Source organism: Portunus trituberculatus, chromosome 31, assembly GCF_017591435.1.
Source record: "Portunus trituberculatus isolate SZX2019 chromosome 31, ASM1759143v1, whole genome shotgun sequence".
Classification (NCBI taxonomy): Eukaryota; Metazoa; Arthropoda; class Malacostraca; order Decapoda; family Portunidae; genus Portunus; species Portunus trituberculatus.
The window spans coordinates 1,702,713-1,727,701 of NC_059285.1; the positions used below are offsets into that span (position 1 = coordinate 1,702,713).

The following is a 24,989-nucleotide window of genomic DNA, read 5'->3' on the forward strand; positions in this document are numbered from 1 at the left end:
GTTTGTTTTCTGTGGTCACCAATATAACAGCCAACGGCTGGAGGAACATTGATAATGATAATAGCAATAATAACAATGATAATAGCAATAATAATAATGATAATAATAATAATAATAATAATAATAATAATAGTAATAATAATAATAATAATAGTAATAACGATAACAACAACAACGAAAAGTTACTGAACTCTTACCAGGCTCCTGTACTTGTATTCCTGCTGAGGCATTGCCGTTGGCCATGTGGGTCACGGCAGGCTTAGAGTTTTCAATGGAGGTCCTGGGGCGAGTGTCCTTCCTGGTCCAGTAGGTGAGGCGGTACAGCTGCCCGGTGAAAGAACACCACAAAGTAATATTTATAAATCATGAAACTAAATCTCTGTACATACTGACGACATGAACACAAGACATTTCTTCACTACCTGTTGGAGAGAGAGAGAGAGAGAGAGAGAGAGAGAGAGAGAGAGAGAGAGAGAGAGAGAGAGAGAGAGAGAGAGAGAGAGAGAGAGAGAGAGAGAGAGAGAGAGCAATGGCGGATCCAGGCAGGGTGGCTGAGGGGGCTGAAGTCCCAAAATTTTTGTTTATTATGAGCGTCACAGGGTGGCTGAGGGGCTGAAGTCCCAAAATTTTGTTTGTGTGTGTGTGTGTGTGTGTGTGTGTGTGTGTGTGTGTGTGTGTGTGTGTGTGTGTGTGTGTGTGTGTATGTATGTGTGGGTAACAGGTATTTACGGAACAATAATGTAACAAGGCTTTCTTAAAGGGTAAATCAAATTCTGTGACTTACTGTGAGTCTTTGAGTTGAATAATTTTGCATCTTTACGAGTAGGAGATGTAAGACATGCTATAGTTTCGGCCGTAGCTTCTATCAATTAAAGATTAGTTACTCCTTATTAGATTTAGAGAAAATGGGCATTAATAACTTACTACTGCTATTATTACACAAATATAGCTCTGCATATAGCTTAAAAATGACCTCAAGATTCCTAAAAAAAAAAAAAAAAAAAATTCTCGGAGCTGCTTACAGCGCCCCCCGAGCATCCAGCTGATAAGGCTCGCTTTGCTCGCAGCGGCTCACCACCGATCTCAAAGGGTACAGGAATTCGGGTTAGCCACCCCGTAAAAAAAAAAATTGATCCTCGATCCGCCAACCGCCACTAAGAGAGAGAGAGAGAGAGAGAGAGAGAGAGAGCCACAGTCTATGTATCAAATAAGTCAAGGTAGTTAAAGGAGGGGCGGAAGTCAGCAAAGGAGTTACACCTACAATGCCGACACAAAGGCGGTGAGAGTGAGCCTGATGGCAGACAGCACTGTGTGGATGGGTGATGCAAGTAACAGATGCACAGGTAAAGAAAGACATCAAATACAAAAAGGGGTGCAATTATCTACTGGTTATGGCAAGGAAAACAAAGCCCTTTCCAATCCTGCATGCTTCAACTTACACAGGATTCAGGGATGGGCTCAGTGAGGAGAGAAATAGCGATGGTGATGATGCCTGTTATGATCCACAAGATGCAGCTGAAGTGGAGATAGTGCACGTTTCCTACAACAGCCTGCAGGAACCACCCGCGCTTGTCTTCACCTGCAAGGGAACGAGGTGAAGCTTGGGTTTAGAATGTAAGGTCTATGACTAAAGTGGTGCCTAAACCCACAGTCACTGCCAGGAACTTTGCTGCACGCCACTCACATCACACTCTCCACACGATGCTGGCACATAAACACACAGGACAAGTCATGATTGAGCTGTTTTTCTCCTTATGCCCTTTCCCTGGAGTGAGGGGTCAATTGGTGCCATGTATGTCTCCTGCATGCAGTTGTTTCTGTCCTTTGCATCTCCCTCTGTGTCTGCGATTCCCATCCTTTGCGTTTTATTACAATTCCATCCCTTCATCTCAATCTGTCTTCACATTGATCTTCTGCATGCAGAATGGTCAGTGAGATATGGCTGGGAGGAATTTTTTGGGAGGTTCATTCACTCTAGTGCAATCACCTGATAACCATTCATTGAGGCGCAGCAAGACTAAACTAGTTCTGGAAATCTTGATACGGAGATTAGGCAACGCTTGGCCACCTAGTCTTGATGCAGGCGTGGCTGCTTACGTCTTGTCCCCAAGAAAGACACCAAGTCTGCCAACTTTTGTGAAATTCTAAAAATATAAAACCTGATATTAATCTTACTGCTGTTCACCTACCGAGCTGTCACTAAGAACACAGTCTAGGCAGACACTCACCAGTGCCACACGCAGGTACAGTGTAGGAGAACTCAAGGATGAAGCGCAGAATTCCGATGACCAGACCCACCATGAGGCCCCAGAACGCTCCCTGCCGACACAGGAGAAGCAGGCAGTGGATAAGTGTTTGTTGCACATCACACACTCCTCATACAGCGTAGCTTTATTGTGAACTATTCAAATAAATAAAGATAACATTGACATTGCAAAGAGAGAGAGAGAGAGAGAGAGAGAGAGAGAGAGAGAGAGAGAGAGAGAGAGAGAGAGAGAGAGAGAGAGAGCAAGTAGAGGAGATAATGTAAGTACGTGCTATCTACAGACATACATAAGAAATCATGCAGTTGAGAAAAGTTCAGGGTTTAAAATTAAAGAGACATAATTAAAGAAACCAGGCCGCCATCCAGTGCACCGCTTATATGCATAAACAATTATTAATGGGGATGGCAGCGGTGCAGGAGAGGGCGGCACTGCTATAGGCGAGGGTGCCACTCACCGGCTCCGTGGTGCGCCCCCAGAAGATGGCCAGTATGTACACGGCACAGATGGGCGGCGCCAGGAAGGATGAAATGCTCTGGATGTAGTCAAACAGTTGGGAGTTGCCAGTTTTTCTGTAGATAAAAAGAAAGAGTGCTTACGTTTTACACTCGACATGACCTGGCATTGATTGAGAAAGTGATAGCTTCCCTGTGTGCTTCACTGTCACTCTTGCCGCGCCTTTCCTCTCTGTTCACTGGGGTTCCTAGTGACAAATGGACAAAGTATTTTATAAGTATTTCTTGACCTTCCGCTGTTCAACAATCCTGTAAGACAACTCACATTTTGTCATCAGCAGACTGTATGAAGGTGTCCTTATAACACTGCCCACTGTTTCATTCTGCCATGGACATCCAAACCTCAGTATATTCCTCTCATCCAATCAACACTCAGAGCAGAGTAATTATTGCCAAGCTGCTTGTTGTTAAAGGAAGCATGAGAAATCCCTCCAGTCCCTTCCCTGTTGCCCTGCTGCCCTAGTGACTCATGTGATGACGGAAGCCACACCAAGTTTACTGTGTGGAATTAAACAGAAGCAAATAGTGTAGATAACCACCGGGGAGTTTCCTATACATCATACACCCTAAGAATATCCAAGTTCACAGACATCAGGAAAGAGTGAGGCACCTGAACCGACTGTCACAAGACGGTGGGTAAAGACAGGACACGGATGACAGTACTGGTGATGTTGCTGCACTCACTGAATGACGGGGATCCAGATGACAGAGATCACCACCAGGACGGCCACGAACATCCGCCCCACAATGAGTAACTCCCGGTTCGACGGCGCCTCTACCCGCTTCTCCCGACACACCAGCCCCCGCACCAGCAGCCACACGTCCATGGTGAAGATGGTGGAGGCAGAGTTGAAGATGGAGGTGAGGGAAGACATGAGTGCTGCCATCATCACCGCCAGCATGAGGCCCGCCATTCCTGAGGGATGGTGTTGGTGGTGATGATGGTGGTGGACGTGGGACAACTCAAAGATGCATCAATCAGGAATTTCTATTATAAACCTTGATCTGTGAAAGTGTTAAAAGTATTGGAGCTCACACACACACACACACACACACACACACACACACACACACACACATACCGCGTAGTGTAGTGGTTAGCACGCTCGACTCACAATCCCGGTAAGCGGGGAGGCAAATGGGCAAGCCTCTTAATGTGTGGCCCCTGTTCACCTAGCAGTAAATAGGTACGGGATGTAACTCGAGGGGTTGTGGCCTCGCTTTCCCGGTGTGTTGTGTGTTGATGTGGTCTCAGTCGTACCCGAAGATCGGTCTATGAGCTCTGAGGTCGCTCCGCAATGGGGAAGACTGGCTGGGCGACCAGCAGGCGACCGAGGTGAATTACATACACACACACACACACACACACACACACACACACACACACACACACACACACCTGAGGGAAGGAGATTGAGCACCAACTCCACGTAGGCAATGTTGGAGCAGCCACCAGGACTGCCACAGATGGCCTCACACTTCTCAGGCGTCGCACAAGCCACTCGGTCAGGGAAGAGGATGCGAGCCGCCATCCCCGGGAACACCAGCAACCACATGGGCAGGAACTTGAGGTAGGCGGCCAGGATGCAGCCCCCCTTGGCGTGACTCATGTTGCGACTCCCCAGGGTGCGCTGAACGATGACCTGAGGGTGGCAGAGTGGCAGGGTGACAGGATAGCAGGGGGGCACAGTGACAGGATAAGATGCAGGTGGTGGATTGACGACTGGGGATACATAAAAACATAAGAAGTAAGGGAGGTTGCAAGAAGCCATCAGACCTCCACATGGCAGTTCCAGTATGAAGCACCTATCGACCAGTGCTACAGGCCAAGAATGTAAAGAAATACTTTCCTCACATTAGTCTGGCCAAAGAATTTTATGCTTGTCCTCTCACAGATAGCTTCCTTCCTTACCTTCACAGTCTTCCACCAGTGAATCACATCCTTAGCCTACAGACAGAATATCACTTAATAACTCCACTCTATTCTTTAAGTCTTTCAAAAAGTGACAGCATCATTCACTACTCTTTCATAGTCCTACCAAAGACACTTCCATAAACCTACTGAGAGAACTTCCCCGAACAATCCCGTACATGATCCTTAAATTCAGCTTCCCTTCAAACTGAGCAAGCGAGCACCTGTACCCTGTGACTCGTAACATTCGTAACATACACCCTGTCCTGACACTCCCCCTTCTCTGTTACCCTACATCCACCACCAGAAACATTAACCTGAAGGCATAGAGCATCTGTGACATACACTGTCTTGACACTCACCCTCCACTGCCTCCCTACATCCACCAATAGAAATCTGGAACTCCCTACCTATTTCTCTATTTCCTCCTTCCTGTGACTACTTAACTCTATCAAGACGGATCTTTTAAGACATTTATCCTTCAATTTTGGATGGCACTTCTCATTTTTTTTAGTGACTGGTACTTCAGTGGGCTTAATTTTTGTTTTCTTTCTTTTGCTGCCCTTGGCCAATGTCCCTCTTACATAAAAAGAAAAAAAAAAAAAAAAGAAATATCCACGTACTTCATCCCAAAGACATTTAATTCCACATATTACAAACTCTCGTTCCCTGGCAGTCAAGGAGCACCAACCTGATCAGTGCACCAGTACCAGATGGAGTTGAGGGTGAGGCCGAACACCATGCCAGTCCAAGGGAAGTTGCTCCTGCCGGGCTCTATGGGCTGGATCAGGTTCATGTACTCGGCGGGCGGCTCACCACAGGTCACGTTGTTTGCCCCCACTGCTCGCTCTGAAGCTGTAGCGTACGGGTACTTCTCCACTAGGCCGCGATATCCTCCAATTTTGTCAAAGGCTGTTGGGGTGGGAAGTAATGTGAGATTTTCTTTGTTTTACTTGAAGTACTGTCTCTTATACTTTTGCTGGAATCATACAAACACCCTTCCAGTACAGTGTGTTAAACTCTCACTGGAACCATGAAAGCATCCATCTTTGAAAAATCCTCAATAATTTCCAGTACAGCCTAACTGCCGATGGTATCATGAACACACCTTCCAAAATCTAAATATCTTAATTTACTATCACTGGAATCAAAATAGAACTCCAAATAACTCCCAGTACAGTCTGTTAAGTTGTCAATAAAATCATGAAGGTACTCTCCAAAACTCTTAGTGATGTCCTTTACAACCTGCCATCCAATAACTCCCAGTGCAGCCTGTTAAACTGTCACTGGAATCACGAAAACTCTTAAATAGCTTTCAGTCATTTTACTTTCTCCTTCATCTAACCATCCATTTGGTTCTGCTTCTCCTAACACTTGAGGTGCTTGTAAAGTTAATGAGTCACAAAAGCTAGAGAACCTTAAGACCATGTTATGAAACCCTTCAGCCACGCAACTTCACCAGGTAAGTAACACATTCAAAAGGCTTTATTTGAAGGTGTGCAGGTCTCCAGGGATGTCTTTCGTGATTCTAGTAAGTGTTTAACAAAATTTCTATATCATTAACAGAAGAAAACCCTCGAGACATCGCTAGTCATCTTTGTGGCCTCTGAACCTTTGAGTCGCGGTGAGAAATACAGGTATTCAGAACTGCAACATTCCGCACCGCACCTGCACCAATCCAAAAGGTTGGCTCTACTGTAGTTGAAATTACATCTATTTATAAGAATGTTTTTACAGTCCTAGTAACAGATCAAAGAAATTTCTAAGCTATGAACAAGACGAATACCAGTGAAACCCCAGCTAATAATCTCAGGGATTTTTTTAAAACAGTCGTGGTGAGAGAGCAAAGCGTTTCTGAACACAGGCCATACGAGTCATAGCTTCCTCGTGCGGTATACCTACACAGAACCATCAAGATGAAGGCCCCTACAATCATGAGGATGGTCTGCACGAAGTCTGTCCACACCACCGCCGTGAGCCCGCCAGCGATGGTGAAGACGGCGGCCACAGCGAGCAGGAAGAGAATGCTGAGGTAGAGCCACTCCGGACTGTTCTTGTTGAGGGCCAGCTGGATGAAGAGGGCGCCAGCGTACAGGTCAGCCTGGGGATGGGAAGAATGGCTGATGAGAGAGAGAGAGAGAGAGAGAGAGAGAGAGAGAGAGAGAGAGAGAGAGAGAGAGAGAGAGAGAAAAAAAAAAAAAAAAAAACACTCACGGATATTTTGGTGAAGATATAAAGCAAGAGAGCGAGGAAGGAGAGGTAGACTCGAATCCTCTGCCCCCCGAAGCGCTTCATGAGGTACTCGGGCATGGTGAACACGTTGGCGCTCATGTACACGGGCACGAACAGCCATCCAGCAGCATCAGGATGTACACAGCCTGCCGGAGGATGGCGAGGGAGGAACACAAAGGAGGTGGTATAAGAATGGTGATCATGTGGGTCTGGGTTGAGGTATATTACTAAAATAAGTTACCATTTATTGTGATGAAAATGATGAATGAATGACCAGATACGTGAGTTAATGAATAAAGAAAATGAATGCATTGATATTGAATGAATAGATAAGTAATAAATAAATAGATAAATAGATAAATAAGTAAAGATTGAGGTTAGGTTCAAGCTGTCATCTTTTTTTTTATTATTATTCTCTCTCCATAAACCTTGCAGGCATTTATTAGAGTGTGTGGAAAAGTCTTTGGGTTAAGATTCCCCTCCGTATTCTCTTCCTCTTTATTTTCTTCCTTTATATCAATCCTCCTGCCCCTCTTCCTTCTCCTCCTCCTCCTCCTCCTCCTCCTCCTCCTCCTCCTCCTCCTCCTCCTCCTACTACTACTACTACTACGATGATGACAATTTCAACATCAACAACAACAGTATCTCCTCTTTCTCCTGCCACCACTATTACTACAGCTGCTGTAACCCGTAAGCACATTTCTGAGGAAAGCAACAAGTAAACACAGGTTGGCTGGCTGGGGAGGACACAATACGATGGCTTGTGCACGTGGAGGTATATGGCGCGCGCGCGCGCGCATGTGTGTGTCTGTGTGTGTGTGTGTGTGTGTGTGACGATGGGATGCAGATCATAACAACGCCCTAAGGTGAGGCAAGGGTTTCGTGTGTGTGTGTGTGTGTGTGTGTGTGTGTGTGTGTGTGTGTGTGTGTGTGTGACGGGGGATGCGCAGATCATAACAACGCCCTAAGGTGAGGCAAGGGTTTCGTGTGTGTGTGTGTGTGTGTGTGTGTGTGTGTGTGTGTGTGTGTGTGTGAGGATGGGGATGCAGATCATAACAACACGCCCTAAGGTGTGTGTGTGTGTGTGTGTGTGTGTGTGTGTGTGTGTGTGTGTGAGGATGGGGATGCGCAGATCATAACAACACGCCCTAAGGTGAGGCAAGGGTTTCGTGTGTGTGTGTGTGTGTGTGTGTGTGTGTGTGTGTGTGTGTGTGTGTCAACTCCGCTGCCAGGCAAATGAAATGACTTGCTTACACACACACATACACACACACACACACGTAACTCTCACCATACGTTTCCCCACTCACTTATTTCCTCACTCAACACTCACACACACACACACACACACACACACACACACACACACACACACACACACACACACTTCCAGACAGCATTCACATTCACACTGTCATCTTAACAGTCACAACATAAGCAGGTCAGTCCACGCCTGCAAAAAGAATTAAAAAAAAAAAAAAAAAAAACTGTGTAGGCATCACTTTTACATCAGTGCCACCGTTATTTCGCAACGCTGCACGCCCTTACCAGCCTGCAGGACGGCTTCCAAAGGGCACGGATTGATATAGAAACCTTCGTAAACCATCACAGGAATTACAAAAAAAAAAAAAAGTAAGAAACAGAAGAAACACCCATGAGTGACTGGCCAGAGAGAGAGAGAGAGAGAGAGAGAGAGAGAGAGAGAGAGAGAGAGAGAGAGAGAGAAATACGCACTCACCGACTGTTCAAATCCCGCCACGCCGATGCCAGAGGCCGCGCCAGACCCCGCCAGGCCGATGAAGTGGCCAGATCCAATGTTACTGGCGAAGAGGGACGCCCCCACCTGGAAAGAGGAGGGAGTGGTGGTGGAGAGACTGAAGGAAAAAAGAAGGATCAATTAACTTTTTTATTGACTGATTGATTGATTGGTAAAAGTAGGAAAAGTAAAGAGGGCGTGGTGCAAAAGAGGAACTGCAGGGGTAGAGTGACGAGTGGAGGGCAAGGACAGGTTGGTGCAGGACGTGATAAACTTACGGGGATCCAGTGCATGCTGCGGGAGGCGAGGAAGTAACCCGTCACGCTGCCCCTCTGACTCTTCCATGACGACTGCAAAGAAAGGAAAGATGTTTTAGTGAGTGTGTGTGTGTGTGTGTCTGTGTGTACCCTCCGCCGCCAACACCTTCGCCACAACAACAGCGCCAACAACAACAACAACAACAACAACAACAACAACAGCAACAGCAACAACAATAATTACTACTACTACTATTTTTTTTATACTACTACTACTACTATTCAAAAAATTGTTTCAATACGGTATAAGGCATGGTTTCTCAGAACACAAAAAAACAACAAAAGAAAGGAGGTAGCAAGAAGCCAGAAGGCCCACACGTGACGCTCCCCGGCCTCTCAGCCGCCTGTGGCCTGACGCTGCACAAATGCACGTTCCATGTGGCTGTGTTGTGCCAATCCTCGTCTCTATTCACCCAGGGATCACGCAGCGGCGCAGAACCAGTCCAACACTTGTCCTGCACATCCCTGAACAAACCCCGAATTACCGTCACTCCCGGCACGGCACAGCACGGCCCGCCCACACCAGACTACCTTGTGGCTCAAACTCAACTATTTTTCCCAGGGCAAGGTCTCCTAGTCTGTGGTGGGGAGCGTAAGCGCCGCTGTCACGCCATAACTCACGCACAACCTCCCCAGACACAGCCTTGGGAACGTGACTGCCGCGGCGGGGCAGGTGTTCCCCTCTCTGCCATTGCTCAAGGGCGGCAAGACACATCGCCTCATTTCTTAACCGTATATTGAACGATGTTTTCTTCTTTGTTTACGAAGTCTAATGGTGGCAGCTCTACTCCACACTGACTGACCGTGGTGGGCACTTGCTCGATCTGCCGCCATTACTCCGACGCTGCCACGGTGAAGGGTATATGAGTCAGACAATATATCGTCAGTTCTCCTCCTCCTCCTCTTCCAGCCCTCACTCTTCTCGCAGCGCAGGATGGAGCAGAATCAGTAGCTCAGAAAATGACGCCAGGAAATACTGACATAGCATTCTTGAAGCGATAAAAGAGAGAGAGAGAGAGAGAGAGAGAGAGAGAGAGAGAGAGAGAGAGAGAGAGAGAGAGAGAGAGAGAGAGAGATAGCAACCATCTCATTTTTTTTCTTTATCTTCCTATCAATTCCGTAACGCATTCCACAAAGACACATAGAAATTAATTCCAAATATAACGAAAGGGAGAGAAAAAAAGTGAAGGAAGCGAACTGAGTAACTAACATGCGCATTACTGACTTCATCTTTGCTTCGTTATTCTCATCTTTGGATACATTCTCTCCTGGGTCGGAACCATGTGATATCATTGTGGCGTCTATGTCCTTCTCTCACTCACTTTACATTCCTTCCCTCTCTGTTGCTTTCCTCCTTCCTTCTCCTTCCTTCGCCTTTATCCCACTCAACAATGGAAGGAAGCGGCCACTGATGGTGATGAGCAGGAGGTGGAGAAGGAGGAGGAGGAAAGGGGGAGATGACAACGATACGAGCGGAAGCAACTTAGTAAGAATGGTAAATTGTGAGACAGGAAGTGAAGAACAAGCAAAATGAGGAAAAAATGTGGATCCGTGTGTGTGTGTGTGTGTAACACACACACACACACACACACACACACACACACACACACACACACACACACACTGAATAGTGTAATGGTTAGCACGCTCGGCTCACAACAGAAAAGGCCCGGGTTCCAGTCCCGGGCTCGGCGAGGCAAATGGGCAAGCCTCTTAATATGTAGCCCCTGTTTATCTAGCAGGAATTAGGTACTGGATGTAACTCGAGGGGTTGTTGCCTCGCTTTGGAGTGTGTTGTGGTCTCAGTCCTACCCGAAGATAGCTCTATATATGAGCTCTGAGCTCGCTCCGTAATGGGGAAGGGAAGGCTGGCTGGATGACCGGGAGGCGACCGTGGTGAATTACACACGCACACACACACACACACACACACACACACACACACACACACACACACACACACACACACACACACACACACACAGTAGGGGTTTGAAGAAGAGTATATTAGAGCTCTAAAAAAAAGGAAAAGTAAAGAAAAAAAGCTGAGAACTATTGCTGAACGAATAAAAGGAGGAGGAGGAGGAGGAGGAGGAAGAAGGGGAGGAGAAGCAGTGTTGCCCAGGGAAGGGAAGGGAATGTAAGGATGCGTAAGCTCTTCCGCTGGACTTCCCCGAGCACAGGTGGTGATGGTGGTGGGGGTGGTAGTGGTGATGAAATATGAATACACCCACGTACCGTCTCCTCCACCCCTCTCTCTCTCTCTCTCTCTCTGGCGGTGACTCAGTAGCAGTGCGTGGTCCTTCGTATTGGTAAGAACGACAAACTTCTTCCCTCCGCCAAAATGAAGGCTGTTGTCATCACTCGGGGCGCTACAGAGGAACACAACGGGGTACTCTTAAATGTCCCAGTACAGACACCAATACAGATCACCGTGTCTCTTATTACCTCAGCTCTCAAAAGACAAAGAGATAAGGACTTATGGAAACACCTGAATCTATTTATATGGCAATGTGTTGAGATAATCCAGTCTTTTTTAACTGCATACAGATACTAATACAGATCATCGTGTCTCTCCTTACCTCAGCTCTCAAAGGGTAAAGAGCTTGGGACTTATGGAAACACCTGAATCTATTTATATCCTCCAGTGGGTCTTTTTCTTTCTCTCTTACCATTGGGCCTTTCGTTTTATAGTCCTTGTTGCCCTTGTCCAGTTTCTCCCTCGTGCATAAATAAAAAATATGGATATGTGTGTTGAAATAATCCAGTCTTTTGAATTATATATGTACACTGAACGTCTCTTGTGTTAATTAAGGTGTTAAAATGATCTGAGTTAAGACGATTTTCTAGAGATGAGGATGTACGGGTGGTGGTGGTGGTGGTGGTGGTGGTGGTGGTTGGATTGGAATGACAGTCACATCACTCAGCCTTTGTACGTGTTGGTGATACGAAGTGGTGAATGAATGGTGAGAATACGTAGAATAGCTCTCTCTCTCTCACACACACACACACACACACACACACACACACACACACACACACACACACACACTTGCGTAACGATCATGAAAGAATTTTGGAGTGTTGAGATGCCACATAAAAATAAAAGAAAAAAAATCAAGTTTGAGGCAGAAAAGGAATAAAGAACTGACGAGACTACTTTTCTCTCAGACGTTCCTTGGTGTGTGTGTGTGTGTGTGTGTGTGTGTGTGTGTGTGTGTGTGTGTGTGTGTGTGTGTGTGTGTGTGTGTGTGTGTGTGTGTGTGTTACACGAATTTCAACGGTAACTAAAGTAGTGATCTGATTCATATATATATTCTCTCTCTCTCTCTCTCTCTCTCTCTCTGTCTCTCTTCTACTACCACTACTACTGCTACTACTACTACTACTACTACTACTACTACTACTACTACTACTACTACTACTACCACTACTACTACTACTACTACTACTACTACTACTACTACTACTACTACTACTACTACTACTACTACTACTACTACTACTACTACTACTACCACTACCACTTCCACTACTCCTCCTCCTCCTCCTCCTACTACTACTAATGCTCCTACTATTACTGCTACTACTATACCCTTACCAGCACCACCACCACCACCACCACTAACAACAACGATAGCAACAATAACGGCAAAGGAGTAACGAACACACAACAAACAGAGACACCAACATCAAAAGAGACCCAAGGACCAAACAAACGGGATAACGAACACGAATACTTAAGCTTCCCTTCTTCCCGTGGCGAACAAGCAAGTGTGTGTGTGTGTGTGTGTGTGTGTGTGTGTGTGTGTGTGTGTGTGTGTGTGTGTGTGTGTGTGTGTGTGTGTGTGTGTGTGTGTGTGTGTGTGTGATGGTGTAGGCGGAGAAGTAGAAGGAGGAGGAGGAGGAGGAGGAGGAGGAGGAGGAGGAGGAGGAGGAGGAGGGGGAGGAGGAGGAGGAGGAGGAGGATGCTAGGTGCAGTGAACGTGGGGTGTGGATGTGTGGATGTGGATGCTTTGATTGGCGGAGGGTGAAAGTAACGAGAGTGAGGAAGAAGAGGAGGAGGAGGAAGAGGTGTGGTGTAGTGAAAATGAGGCGAAGGTCTTTGCTGTAGTGTGGCTTTGATGCAGGGAGGTGTAAGTGTAGGTGTGTGGGGGTGTAGGTGTGGGGTGTAGTAGTCAGACGTAGCAGGAGAGGGTGTTGGTGGAGCAGGGAAGGGTAACGACAACTTGACTGTGGTTGATTTAGTGTGTTGGTTTGAATTGGTGTACTGGCAAAAGTGGAAGGGAGGTGACTGCATGGGGACACATTTTGAGGCCATCACGAGTCAAAAAAAAAAAAATAAATAAATAAAATAAATAAATAAAAAAAAAAAAAATAAAATAAAAAAAAGATGAATAAATAAATAAATAAATAGATAAATGAATAAATAAAAGACAAAGTAAAATACCATAATTCCTAACGCAATATACTGTAGTGAGAGTTACATTTCAACCAGCGGGGGAATTAAGACACTTACCCGTGAACACTATCTTTTACCACCAATAGGAGCGAAGGACAAGCAAGAATACTTAACCAGTGAACACTACCTTTTAACACAATAGGAGCGAGAGACAAGCAAGAGTATTTTACCAGCGGGGGAATTAATGCAAGAGTATTTCAACAGCGGCGGAATCAATACACTACCTTTCAACGCCAATAGGAGCGAAAGACAAGCGAGAGTATTTAACCAGCGGGGGAATTAAAACACTACCTTTTAACACCAATATGAGCGAAAGACAAGCAAGAGTATTTTACCAGCTGATGAGTTAAAACACTACCTTTTACCACCAACAGGAGCGAGAGACAAGCGAGAGTATTTTACCAGTGGGGGAATTAATACACAATACCTTTTACCACCAATAGGAACGAAAGACACGCGAGAGTACAAACATTCAAGTACGTGGTGATGGTGTGGCGCGAGTTCTCTCTTTATAGCGGCGTGTGGTGTCTGGATGTCCGTTCTAATAGGTTATGATTGGCCTTGGGTATCACTTCACCTGCGGCAAGGGATACAATACCACCGTTGAATTTTCCACGCACCATAGACGTAAAAAGTCAAGAAACAGGACGGAATGAAGTGACTTGGGATTTTCGCTGTATGGGCATCCTCACTGAAAGATGAAACATGTTGTACAGCCTGGGACGCTTTCCGGCCTTTACAGACTCTCAATTTGGTATATGGATCTAAAAAACACTTTAAAACATTACATTTTCATCTAAAAACACCTTAAAACGTTATATTTTCATCTATACAGTAAGGCAATTCATGACAACCTGGGACGCTTTCCTTTATAGACTCTCAATTTGGTACATGGATCTGAAAACACCTCACAGTAAGACATAAACATGATGAACAGTCTGGATCACTTTCCTTTAGAGATTCTTAACTTGGTACATAGATCTAAAAAAACACCTCAAACCGTTATAATCTCATGCTCACAGTAAGACAAAACAAGTACAACTCAGAACACTTTCCTTTAGAGACTCTTAACTTGGTACATAGATCTAAAAATACCACTAAACGTTATATTTTCATCCACACACTAAGATAAAAACATGAACAGCCTGGCACACTTTCCTTTAGAGTGTTTCCACCTGGTACAAACAATCAAAACAACTTATAACAATCTCATCTTCACCTGCGTAGCTACTCTACACACACCTCGGGACAACACCAGTCTTACATATAAATGTAGTAGGGGTGGGAGCGCGCAGCCTTCCCTCTGATTCACTGACACAATTCACTCCTTCCCCCACTCCCTCCCCGCATCCCTCTCCTACACCCCCTCCGTGCCAGTGACGTGCTTCCTGCAGGCATTTCCTCTTTGGGTTTTCCCCGCAGGAGTTTGACGCTCCTCGCCGCGCTGCTTCGTAGAAATGCACTAAATGAATAAGTAAATGTAAAAATAAATGCAAGAGAAAGTGTATCCCTATTCTTCCTCGTGGGGGGGGGGTATGGAAGGAGACGCACTGTACCTTGACCTCTGCAATGTGGTCAGACACCTTTTTTTTTTTTCTACACACACACACACACACACACGCGCGCGCTTTTATCTCCTCTAATCGCCACCTTAATTCTGAGCTTCTGAGTTCTGTCGTGGCATTTCTGAGACTGCAACAATCTGCTTCTCATTGGAACACTTGCCACCTACGAGTACTTACTGCTTCACGGACAGAGAACGCGCTTTTGCCGGATATGAAGAGTGTATGGAGATAAGATATTGAATGAATAAGTAAAAAGATAGATAGATAGATAGATTGATAGATAGATAGAGAGATGGATAGATAGATAGATAGATAGATAGATAAATAGACAGATCAGCACAATCTCGGCCTGATGTCGACAAAAATGTAGGAGGCTGACAGATGGTACAGCCTTCTTTACACACCTCCAAAAATGCTATACTCGTACCTCTTATGTATTTTCGTTGGATATTATGCCAAATCTACTCACTTGCTCGTTCTTCCCCTATCAAAATATTGTTAAAGTTTCCCTACTATTCATATCTCACTTGATTCTTTGAGTTAGTGTTTCTGTCCCTCCTCACATCCGTAGATTCGGCGTCAGTCATTGGAGCCTATTCTGAAACCCTTCTGGCCGTACCTCCAGCTTTCATAAGGTTCTACTTACTTGAAAATACACGAGTTTTAATCTCTTCAGTACCATGCCGCGTTTCAATACTAATTCTGGTTACAATTTGCCGATTTTATACAGCTTCAGAAACATATGTTGGTATTAAAATAGGGAAGACTCTGGCCATTACTCTTTTGATCACCATAAATCCTTCCTAATGTAAATAAAAAGATCTAATCGTACACAAATCTCAAGGTAAAAATGTGTCTCAGTATTGAAGAGGCTAAAGGGTGTTTTAATAGTTCTAGTGGCAGATTAATAAGAAAAACACTCTTGGAAACCCGAATATTCATCTGTAGCCTTGGACAACAGTCATAGTGAGTGAAAACAGCGTTTCTGAATATTAAACATTTTTGAAGTATATAAAATTGAACTTCGACATTACTAAGAGAAAAATGTCACCCACTGATGACTCGTATTCCTTCCCGACTGACGGACGGACAAACTTAGCCTGATCATAATGTCTAGTGTGCCTTCCCTGGTCTTGCTTGCTCTGTGGAATGTTTATGAAGCTGGCGATGACTTCTGCCGACCACTGACACTTGCACGTGGTCTGTCCTGCGCTTGTGTGTGTTACCAGCGCCTGTCTTCCATTCACTGTGTCTTGCTGTGTTCTTGCTTGGGCTACACCTCACCTGCTGGCTGGGTTTCATGACGGGCTACGCTTTTTTTTTTAAGCTTTTTTTCTTACTTTGTGCGTTTTGTGCATTTTCCGTTTTATACATCACGGTTGTTCTGTAAATTTATATCAACATTTAACACAATGGTCAAGAAATTACCTATCTATCTGTCTATTTTGTCTATTTATCTGTCCGTCTATCTATCTTTCTATCTATCTATCTATCTATCTATCTATTTGTCCATCTATCTATCTATCTGTCTGGCTGTCTTTCTGCCTCGCGTCTTCCCTGCGTAAGTCAAAGTTTTGGAAGAGTCAACTCCACTGGACCTGAAATGAAGAAAAAAAGAAAAAGAGAAGAAAAAGAAAAAAGAAGAAGAAGAAGAAGAAGAAGAAGAAGAAGAAGAAAAGAGAGGAGAAGAAAAGAGGAAGAAGAAGAAGAAGAAGAAGAAGAAAAATAATAATAATGATAATGATGCTGATAATGATGGTGATGATGATGATAAAACAATCCTGACTCCAGAATTTCCCTAAGGCTGAATTATGAAACAGAACAGACACGTTACCAAGAGGACACACACCTGGCGCCGTGCCAAACACCAGCTTATTGCCCCACGCGCCCTGCCACCACCACCACCACCACCATCACGCAGGATGACCCACCCACACACAACTCAGGGTCATCTTCTTTCTAATATGCAAAAGCTTTCTCTGTTACATCTTTACTCACCTCTTCTCTCTCTCTCTCTGCTAAGTCAGACACATATTCTCAAACGCTTCGCTCTCTCACCATGACTATATTTTCCAAGGCCACTGAAATGATAAGCCGGATTTTCAAGAGTGTTTCCCTTGTTAACAGTGTAGAAACCTTGTTAATCTGTCACTGGAACCGTCAAAACACCCTTGAAAACCTGTACCACTTGAGCTAGAGCCTCTTCAATGGAGTGGTGTGGCGCAGAAGTGTCTTGAAATACGGTTCTTGGATTTAAACTGAAGTAAATATTATTCTTCTGAAATCGACTTACCTTCAATAACACAAAACCCCTATGGTCTGCTAATGTACAGTCACGAGTGTTGAGTCAAGTACATGCCAGGAATACCATCAACAAGAGGACTGGTCGGTGAATTCATGAGAAGTGAGATGAAAAGCGTGATGGTGAAAACATATTAAGCCTCCTTTTATTATGTTGGCAAGGTCATCTACGAAGGACGCGCCATACAGTACATGCGTCAGACCGGGAGGCACGTCATTTAAAATTATAATGCCTGAGTTAGCTGTCTTTTTTTCGTCCTACGCTCTTTGGTATATGCATGGCTCCTTCAGTGGGATTTTTTAAAAATATTTTTATGTTGTTCAAAGGCGAAACTTATATTCTATAAATGAAAGATGGTAATAATAGAGACCATATATTTTTGATGAGAGAATGAAGGTTGAAACACGAGTCTGAATATGAATTTGGTGGTGAAACTAACGTCATCACAACGAACAATGGTCGGTAATCCGTATAGAACAGTAAAAATGTTTCCGAAAAGTTGCGTTTTTGTTATCTATCATATCAGAGAGAGAGAGAGAGAGAGAGAGAGAGAGAGAGAGAGAGAGAGAGAATCAAAGGCAATAAAAAGTTATATACTCGAGAAAAAAAAGAAGAAAGTTTCGAATTAATGGAAGAAAATAAAAAAAAAGAATAAGGAAGAAAAAAAAAAAAAAAAAAGATGAGGCAGACAATGGTGATGTGTTCCTTCAAATGTGTGTCCACGGTTCCTGTAAACACCACAGTCCTTATTCTTCAAGGCCCAGTGGAGGGACAATGGGACGAGGATGATGTTGATGATGATGATGATGATGATGATGATGATGATGAGGAGGAGGAGGAGGAGGAGGAGGAGAAGGAGGAGGAGGAGGAGGAAGAGGAGGGAAAAGGAGAAAGAAATTGTGATAGTGGAGAAGAAAACAACAACAACAACAACAACAGGAAAGAAAAAAGAAAAGAAGATAATTGAAATGCTGCTGCTGATGATGATGATAATTATAACAACAAAACAGGAAACAAGACAAGAAAAGAAGAAGAACAACAAAAAATCAAAAGAAGAATAGCACCACACACACACACACACACACCACACACATCACCACCAAAACAACAACAACCACCCACACTATAACAATAACACCCACTAGCACCATTACCACCACTACAATCACCCCCCACCACCAATAACAACAACACCATACATGTCCTTTACGCCACACCCACCCACGTCCCAAACAACACTGACCTTCCCCACACAAGAATAACACACACAACACTCCAATACTTCACTCTCCAGCCTGCCTTCCCTCTCACGCCTCGCCCTCGACCCTCCTCCCTCCACTCAACCCTGTCACCTCTCACAAACTCCTGCTTGTGCACCTCAGTGAGAGTTTAGTGACATACCATCGCGCATAAACTTCCTTATAGTGTGTGTGTGTGTGTTTCACTGTTTGATCTGCTGCAGTCTCTGACGAGACAGCCAGACGTTACCCTACGGAACGAACTCAGCCCTACGGAACGAACTCAGAGCTCATTATTTCCGATCTTCGGATAGGCCTGAGACCAGGCACACACCACACACCGGGACAACAAGGTCACAACTCCTCGATTTACATCCCGTACCTACTCACTGCTAGGTGAACAGGGGCCACACGTGAAAGGAGACACACCCAAATATCTCCACCCGGCCGGGGAATCGAACCCCGGTCCTCTGGCTTGTGAAGCCAGCGCTCCAACCACTGAGCTACCGGGCGTGTGTGTGTGTGTGTGTGTATGTCATTCGGTGTTCACAGGTGGTCACCCATCCAAGGATTAACACGATCCAGCGTTGCTTAACCTCACTGATCGAACAAAAAGTAGCATATTCGTCGTGTGTGTGTGTGTGTGTGTGTGTGTGTGTGTGTGTGTGTGTGTGTGTGTGTGTGTGTGTGTGTGTGTGTGTGATGGTAACGAGGAAAGACACACATCCTCTTAGCGAGACATAACAGGCTGTATCTCGACAGCTCCCCTCTTCCCCTACCATGCTGTACACACCTTATTAAGTCTATTGTTTTCTTCACTGGTGCCGAGTAATAATTGCTCTTGCCTCCTGTTCCTTACAAACACACACACACACACACACACACACACACACACACACACACACGGCCCGGTAGCTCAGTGGTTAAAGCGCTGGCTTCACAAGCCAGTTGACCGGGGTTCGATTCCCCGGCCGGGTGGAGATATTTGGGTGTGTCTCCTTTCACGTGTAGGTGCTGTTCACCTAGCAGTGAGCAGGTACGGGATGTAAATCGAGGAGTTGTGACCTTGTTGTCCCGGTGTGTGGTGTGTGCCTGGTCTCAGGCCTATCCGAAGATCGGAAACAATGAGCTCTGAGCTCGTTCCGTAGGGTAACGTCTGGCTGTCTCGTCAGAGACTGCAGCAGATCCAAACAGTGAATTACACACACACACACACACACACATACAGAAGTAGTATCTTTAACGAGTGTGCATACTTTTAAAGTAAGATTGGATAAGTGTAGATATGGAGACGGGGCCACACGAGCATAAAGCCCAGGCCCTGTAAAACTACAACTAGGTAAATACAACTAGGTAAATACACACACACACACACACACACACACACACACACACATACACACGCGCGAGCGCTCGCTCGACTAGCAATCGACAGGCCTGGGTTCGAGTCCCGGAGCGGCGAGGCAAATGGGCAAGCCTCTTAATGTGTGGCCCCTGTTCACCTAGCAGTAAATAGGTACGGGATGTAACTCGAGTGGTTGTGGCCTCGCTTTCCTGATGTGTGGAGTGTGTTGATATGGTCTCAGTCCTACCCGAAGATCGGTCTATGAGCTCTGAGCTCGCTCCGTAATGGGGAAGACTGGCTGGGTGACCAGCGGGCGACCGAGGTAAGGTGAATTACTTACACACACACACACACACACACACACACACACACACAGACACACACACACATATTTCACATCAGATATCATACCATTACAATACATGTGTGTGTGTGTGTGTGTCTGTGTGTGTGTGTGTGTGTGTGTGTGTGTGTGTGTGTGTGTGTGTGTGTGTGTGTGTGTGTGTGTGTGTGTGTGTGTGTGTGTGTGTGTGTGTGTGTGTGTGTGTGTGTGTGTGTGTGTGTGTGTGTGTGTGTGTGTGTGTGTGTGTGTGTGTGTGTGTGTGTGTGATCTGCAGATTATCTTTATCATCCAAACCACAACTGCGCCTCTGTCAGGAAGCAAGGCTCCGGGAACACGAGTACGGGCACATGGAGCGGTGGAGCGCCTCACTTCGCGTCATTCAAGGAGAAAAATAATGTCCTGGACGACTTGAAGGCAGCAGGGTGGCGGGAAGGGTGGGGGGACGGACAGGAAATGCGCGGTGAATGGCGTAACACTGGTGGAACAGGCCCCGTCCCCGTCCCACTGGCCCTCGAAAAGCAGTCACGCTACGCCACAGTGCACCTGGCGCCGCTCCTGTTCCGGTCACACTGATTACCCCTATGTCCTCCACAGTACATCCCACCTCAACCTAACACGAGGGGCTTTATTGCGTCACAGAGAGAGAGAGAGAGAGAGAGAGAGAGAGAGAGAGAGAGAGAGAGAGAGCCGAGAGAAAAACAACAACCAAGAGCACTGCAGCATTTATGAAGCCTGGTGTGTCCTTGCGAGCCTTCACGAGACCTAAACGCCAAGGTGAAAATTCATGAAGGATTTTGTGAGGCATTTGCGGTGCACCTGTCCTCCATAAACCCCCTTCAGTATCATGACACGTTTTCATATTCATTCCGGTTACCATTTAATAACTCTATACACCTTCAGAAACCTATGTGGGGGGAATGAAATAGTGAAGACTGGCCATTAATCTTTTGACCCCCATAGACCCTTCCTAATGTCAATAAAATGTTCTAATCGTACACAAACTCAAGGTAGAAATGTGTCCCAGCACTGAAAGGGTTAAGGCGGATCCGTTTAGTTACTCCCGTGATCCGAAGTGTTTCATTTGTGACTTTCAAGTTAGTACGTTCCTTTTTTGAAGTGTTTACTCGAGGCCCCGTGCAGAGGTTTTTTGTTGTTGGTGGAAGTGCAGTCTGTCTCGGTGACATCTGCGCCTCACGAGTTTCATTGAAGACTATCCATGAAAAATACAAAATCCAAAGATAAAGGCAAACATAACAAATTCTATTCGTGAGTCAAAAGGGAACAAATTGTTATGAATTAAAGTCTATGAATAAAGAGAAACATGAATGAAATCTATGCAACTTTCATTTGACTCCCGAAAGAGAGAGAGAGAGAGAGAGAGAGAGAGAGAGAGAGAGAGAGAGAGAGAGAGAGAGACAAAACATGGCGGACGTTTATCTACCTATCTGACAGTCGAAAAATAAAAAAAGATACAAGACATTTAACATCAAACACACTGTGAAGGCGACAACTTCTCCCAACCACAATGTTTAAACACCAAGTGGCACCGCGGCTCAACCTCAACCATCAACACAAACCACCACCAGCAGTAACACCACAGGAAGACCACCACGGAACACCCCTTCACTTCTCCACGCTCGTCATGCTGCCTCGTGTTGCAAGTGAAGCCTGGACACACAGCGAGGGCCATGACGGGATGCTGAACACGCATAGCCGTCTCTCATGACCCTGTGATGCGGTAATAAGAGCAACGAGAGCAGGTATTTGTTGATTTAGTAGGACAAGGGTAGGTACGAGTGACGGTATCAGCCTCATGGAGCAAGGGTCTGTGTTGGCTGTGTCTCTCGGTGGTAGGAAAGTATTTTGTTACTTTTACTTTGGCTCCTTGTGGTGGTTCAGTCTGTTTCTGGCCAAGGTGAGGTGGGCTTCCTCTCAGACCACTTGTGTTACCTTTCTTTGTCCTGTTGTGGGTAATTTCCGGCAGGGTGTCGTAGTGAAAACTGGTGTATCATGGCTGAAGGGACGCAATGAAGTAAGGGAAAGTGCGTGTGTGTGTGTGTGTGTGTGTGTGTGTGTGTGTGTGTGTGCGTGCGAGCGCTGCAATGTGACCTTGAAGTGACGTTATACAGGTTGCCGGGAGAGGAGAAGGAAAGGTACTGCTGGACACTCTCTGGCGAGCTTTTGGGTGCTTGTCTGCTCAAGTCACTCCAGTACTGTCAGAAGGGGAGTGCTTCGTTGCTACAGTATATAAGTGCTACTCCTGCTTTCAAGCCAAGTATAACACAAACAACAACAACGACGAAGAAGAAGGCGAGAAGAACAAAAAAATAACAACAACAACAGCAAATCTATCAAAGTTTCTACTAATGCTGCTGCTGCTAGTACTACTTTTGCGATGAACAATTCTGCTGCTCCTGATGCTGTTATAACGACACGTGGTATAATCTCCATATCTACACCTTTCCCTGGTAAACTCTGGAACTCCCTGCCTGCTTCTGTATTTCCATCTTCCTATGACTTGACTTCTTTTAATGAGGGAGGTTTCAAGACATTTGTCCCTTACTTTTGGAAAACCCTGCTAATCTTTTAGGGGACTGGCAACCAAGTGGGTCTTTTTGTTATATTTTTTGTTGCCCTCAGACACACACACACACACACACACACACACACACACACACACACACACACACAGGGTTCGGTACTCACAAACAGCCCCACTGCCAGGACGAAGACGAAATACACCACAATAACAATCACGTCGGGTATTCCAAGTTTAGAGTCGCCGATCTGCCCGAAGGCCGCCTCCTCCTCCTCCAGCGGCACCATCGTCGTCTCCGCCATGTCCCTACACCCCTCAGCACGTTGTGACCGTCCCGCGAGTCACGATCAGGGGAGGTGAGAGAGCGACACACCCTCTACTCGAGCTAGCCAGTGACACACTAAGGTCGACGCTCAGAAATTCCCAGCAGTCCGGCGAGTTGAGATCCCTGCATGGTGTCTCTCTCCCTCCTTCTCCTTCTCCCTCTCTCTCTCTCCTTCAACAGAACGAGTAAAAGGAAGTGAACGAGTGAATGAAAGCACCAGTCGTCGCCACTCACCACGTCACAGAGACATGAAGAAGGTAATACAGACTGGATGGTACAATTAATATGAGTTTGTGTTTATTTGCAAAGAGAGAGCTGTGAAGGATGGAGCAAGTGGCAACTCTCTCTCTCTCTCTCTCTCTCTCTCTCTCTCTCTCTCTCTCTCTCTCTCTCTCTCTCTCTCTCTCTCTCTCTCTCTCTGACCTAATCTGTTTTAGTCTGTCTCTCTCAGTGGACGCCGAGAACACTGCAAACCCGAACACCATAAGAGCCGTCAAGGAAACAACAGGCAGACACACACACACACACACACACACACACACACACACACACACACACACACACACACACACCTCCACTCACTAATAAGAGTGGCAGCCTGACAGGTAACTTGAAATCCTGTGCGTGTGTGTGTGTGTGTGTGTGTGTGTGTGTGTGTGTGTGTGTGTGTGTGTGTGTGAAATGAAAGCATAGTACTTCAAAAAAGAAGAAGAAGAGGAAACGGAAGATGAGGAGGGGGAAAAGTACGTATAAAAGAACAAGAGCAAGGAGAAAGAAGGAAGAAGAAGATGATGAAGCTGAAGATGAAGATGATGATGATGATGATGATGATGATGATGATGATGAAGATGAAGATGAAGAATAACAATAAGAATAAGAATAAGAAGAAGAACAACAACAACAAGAACAAGAACAAGAACAAGAAAGAACAAGAACAAGAACAACAAGAAGAAGAAGAAAACAACAACAAGAACAACAACAACAACAACAACAACAGCAACAACAACAACAAGAGCTCATTAGTAATTAAGCATAACACAGGAGGAGAGAACTCTTAAGTACAAACAGTTATCCTTGAGGAGCCCCTTGCCCTTGCCTTTTGCACCTACGGGACACTTTCACCCCACACACACACACACACACACACACACACACACACACACACACACACACACGCATAAGTCAACATATCACAGCACCTACCTCTCCATTTTTCACACGTCAATCACAAACAATGCAGGAAGGAGTATGAGAGAAGGAAACACGCACGTAGGGAACATTTTCATACAGAGAGTGACACGTGTATGGCTGATGGCTTCTTGTACCTCGTCTTATATTTTTCCTTGCTCTTGTGTTCAGTAGGCAGATTGTTGGGGCCGAGTCAATAGGGAGCTTTGAAAAGGATGTAAATACATGTAGGGGGGAATGTTTTGTAAAGAAATGATTTTAGGTTTACTTGTTATGACTCGTTCAGGTGTTCTAGAGAGAGAGAGAGAGAGAGAGAGAGAGAGAGAGAGAGAGAGAGAGAGAGAGAGATTAGTGACCTTGACATAATATTAGATGACGCGTGTGTTTCTTTCTCCTTTTTCTCTCTCTTTCTATTATTATTTACCTCAGTCACTCTCTCTCTCTCTTCACAGATGAGCAGCGTGGACAGCTTCACAGTGCCGGGCTACACTGTGGGCAGGCGGCGCATCAAATCACGGTAAAAATGTAACTAGTGGAAGACATTTGAATTCGTCTTTAGGATTTCACACAGATTCAAAAACATATGTGGGGATTAAAATAGTGAAGATCGTGGCCATTAATCTTCTGACCTTGATATACCCTTCCTAATGTAAATAAAATCGTCTAATCGCACATAAATCTCATGG

The 24,989-nt window shown here is 45.4% G+C and overlaps 1 pseudogene; it reads right to left on the reverse strand.

Moving 5' to 3' along the window:
- On the reverse strand, positions 1–23,207 carry LOC123511525 (annotated as a pseudogene).
- Between the last annotated feature and the right edge of the window lie 1,782 nt (positions 23,208–24,989).